The following is a 4,186-nucleotide window of genomic DNA, read 5'->3' on the forward strand; positions in this document are numbered from 1 at the left end:
GTCACCATCTACACACTCTACTCATTTTTTTAGTAAATATATGTACATTTCTAACAAACCTATTTAAATCTATTTTTGTATCAGTATCAACAATTAATATCCATTACTTTCCCCCTGAAGGTAGATCTGCATTATGTATCATTTATCCCTCTGTCTCATGTGGTCTTCCAAGATCTTAATGAAGTTATGCATAATTTTATTTCAGATATTATTAATTTTCTTGTTAGTATAATATATAACATATAGTCATATCTAATTTTATATTTGGTGATATATGATATATTATTAAACTATACATAATAATAATTGCCAATAAAATAGAAAATAGATATTTTCTATATTTCTATATTTCTATTTTAAGAATCATTTCTTTATGGTTATATTAAACACAGTGATAATAACAAGAAATTTTTACACATAGTTATAAATTCTGTGGGTTTCTCTGCTTCTCACTCTTTCTTCTATATCATGTTCTTTCTTGAAATTGTATTGCTTGTGGACCCATTGTTCCAGAAAAGGAGCAGGAGGGATATGCTGTCATAGCTCTTTAATTTGCCCTCAGGATATTTAACTGTCTACAGAACAGCAGCTTTAAAAGGCGGCAGATTCGGGTCCATTGTCCTTTAACCCTCCGTGTTGCAGATAAGACACTGCTAATCTGATTTGCTTTCCTTTGTGAGTGATTTGTTTCTCTGTAACTTAATAAGACTTTTCCTTACCCATAAAATCCAGAAACTTCAGGGGCTCCTGGGTGGCTCAGTCGGTTAAGCGTCTGGCTTCGGCTCAGGTCATGATCTCACGGTTCGTGGGTTTGAAACCCTCGACAGGCCCTATGCTGACAGCTAGCTCAGACCCTGGGGCCTGCTTCAGATTCTCTCTCTGACCCTCTGTTGCTCACACTGTCTCTCGCTCTCTCAAAAATAAATAAAAAACATTTTTTTAAAAATCCAGAAATTTCAGTACTCCTACCTACCCTTTAGGGGGCACTTTGAACCTAGTCTTAAGTTTAAATTGCTCTCAGAGAAATTTCCTTCTATTATTTCTTTGACTTTTTTGTCTCGCTCCCTTTTCTTCCTTGAGAGAGAGAATCTTAAGCAGGCTCCTGTGACGCCCGGCTCTATCCCACGACTCTGGGATCATGACCTGAGCTGAAACAGAGTCAGAAGCTCATGGGACTGAGGCACCCAGGCGCTCCTCTTTAACCTCTCTTAAATGAATATTTGTTTTTCTAGATATATCTACATATCTTAACTTTAGACCATAATTTCCACTATCTTTTTACTTTACATTAGAAAAAACTCCTTAATTTCCAAATCACTATTTATTCTTTAGCCAAGTGCTTTCAGTTACTCAGCCCTCCTAGTAATTGCTTTCTTTTTACAATCATCTTTAAAGCCTGAAGTCTTTCTTGTTCAATGATTGGCTCTTCTTCTTGGAAATCCACCCTAGTTCTGTGGATTTGATATCCATTCAATGTTTTCTAAATAACTGTAAGTTTTGTATTAAAATGAAAAACAAATGGTTGTTTCATTATGAATCCGTTATCCTGTATATTTGTCTTGGTTCTTCTTTCTCAAACTGTTTTCTTCAAATGTTTTGTAATTCTTTGTTTTATTTATTTTTTGAGAGAGAGAGAGAGAGAGAGAGAGAGAGACAGTGTGAGCAGGGGAGGGTCAGAGAGAGAGAGACACAGAATCTGAAGCAGGCTCCAGGCTCTGAGCTGTCAGCATAGAGCCTGACGCGGGGTTCAAACCCATGAACCGCGAGATCATGACCTGAGCCAAAGTCGGACGCTTAACCAACTGAGCCACCCAGGTGCCCCTGTGATTCTTTGTTTTAAATGAAGTACTTTTAGGATCCCTCTCCTGGCACTTTGTAATGCTGTAAATATCTGGCATAGATTTCTAGAACTTTCTATATGTCTGTTTCCATGATAGATCTCTCTCCTTCTGGACTGAGGATGTGGTGCTGACAGAAAGGTCTCCCACTAAGAGATGTGGTTGTATGGAAGTTGGGCCAACAGATAAGCTGGCATCTCCACCCAAAGAACAATCCCTCTTGCTTTTCTCCTCTGTGACCACCTGAAGGCCCAGAGTTAGTGCAGGTCCCAGCTCACTCCAGGACAAACGCTTCAGCCAGTCACTCTGTGAAAAGGAGGGGAGAGGGAATGACTTGGCTGGCTCTTCTAAGAAAAAACATTTGCTCATTTACCTTCATGAGCATCCTCTTGGTCAATTGCTCCTTGGGCTTATTGATTCCTGGCTTCAAGTCTCTCCAAGGTTCCTGAGGGAAGAATAAATCCATTTCTACAGTAGCCCTCTCTAGTCTTTATTTCTGCTTAGTTTCTCTATCACCTGGTTCCAGATGCTTTCTTTTCCTTTTAGCTTCTGATCGGAAAGCTAGTTGGTATTAATTCATTTAACAAATAACCTATGAATTCTTTCCATGGGCCCTGCAGATACAACAGTGGCCTTTTCCAGATTGAAGGAGGCCAAAAGAGATATGAAAACCGAATATGCACAAGCCAGGATTCAGTCCTGGAAAGAAAGTCAAGGCATAAAAGGAAAGAATTGTTTTGCTGCTGTTGCTTTGTTCTGTGTTTGTTTTGCTACAGAGATATTGACATCATTTGAATGTGAATTAAAGGTAGCATTGTATCTATTAATCTTCTGATCATGGTTATTTAGAAGAATGCCCTTATTGATGGGACATACACATTACTTATTTAAAGGTAATTAGGCATCCTTTTTCAAATGGCTGAAATTAATAGTGAGGAAATTATCAAGTGAATGTGGTAAATTATTATCAACTGGGCAATTGGGGCAAAGGGTACAAAAAGCTCTCTGCTCATTTGTGTAAGCTTTCCTGAAGTCTGAAAGTAGTTCAAAACTGGAAGTTGACTTTTTTTTTTAAGAATATCACAGAGAATGTTCAAGATACCATCTTTCCTACTGATAGTTCTGATGGTAGAGAATAAGATTCATTATCTACATAAAAGACACTTTCTACCACTTGATCCTGGAATGAAACGCAGTTGTCCGTCTATTCAGACAGGGCTGGGCTGCCACGGGCCATCCCACACAGGAAGCTCCTAGCACTGGGAAGGACAGCAGAACACATGCGCTCTGTGAGCGGGATGGGCCCCAAGGGAAAGAGGACAACAAGACACTGGACCGGCCACCTCCACCCAGTCTCTTCTTCCAAACTCCCCGATCATTTTAAGTCACTCTTAGGTGGGAGTGAATTGAGGCCATGAGAGTTAGGCATGGAATCTTCTCAACATGGAAAGAAACATTCTGAATGAGGGAAAACTGATCAACCGTCTCTAACAATAGATGCCAAACAAAAGGTTAGTAACGAAAGTATTTAAGAAGATACTCTCAGAGAGATGATAAAGTTAAAAAAATTAGCAAAAAAAAGACAATGGACGTAAACAAACAATTCACAGGAAATAAAATACAAATGTCTAATAATCCTACCAAAGGATGTTCAAACTCACTGGTAACCAGAGATATGCAATTTTTTTTTGGTCCATCAAATTGGCCAAAATTTTCATTACTGACAGTGTCTAGTGGTGGTCAGTAAGGATATGAGAAATAGGGACTTTCATACACTATTGATGAAGATCTGACTGGAACAACTTTTCGACAGACAGTATTTCTATCAAGATCTTATTTTTTCATAAAATTTTTAATGCTTTCTTTTTTATTTATTTTTGAGAGACAGAAAGAGACAGCATGAGCAGGGGAGGGTCAGAAAGAGAGGGAGACACAGGATCTGGAGACAGGCTCCAGGCTCTGAGCTAGCTGTCAGCACAAGCCTGAGGCGGTGCTCAAACCCACAAACCATGAGATCATGACTTGAGCCACAGTCGGACGCTTAACCGACTGAGCCACCCAGGTGCCCTTCTATCAAGATTTTAAATAAACATACCTTTTGAACAAGCAATTTAACTTCTCAGAGCTTATCCTTCAAAAACATTCACACATATACACAAAGAATTCCACTCTAGTGTTACTAGTTGTAGGGGAAAATTGGAAACGACCCCCCACCACCATCAAAAAATCCATCAATACAAAACTGCTTAAAAAAGAAAAAGTGCATAGGGCACTTGGATGGCTCAGTCACTTAAGCATCTGACTTCGGCCCAGGTCATGATCTTGCCTTTCTTTTTTTTTTTTTTTTT

This window comes from Suricata suricatta, chromosome 10, assembly GCF_006229205.1.
Source record: "Suricata suricatta isolate VVHF042 chromosome 10, meerkat_22Aug2017_6uvM2_HiC, whole genome shotgun sequence".
NCBI classification, from domain to species: Eukaryota; Metazoa; Chordata; class Mammalia; order Carnivora; family Herpestidae; genus Suricata; species Suricata suricatta.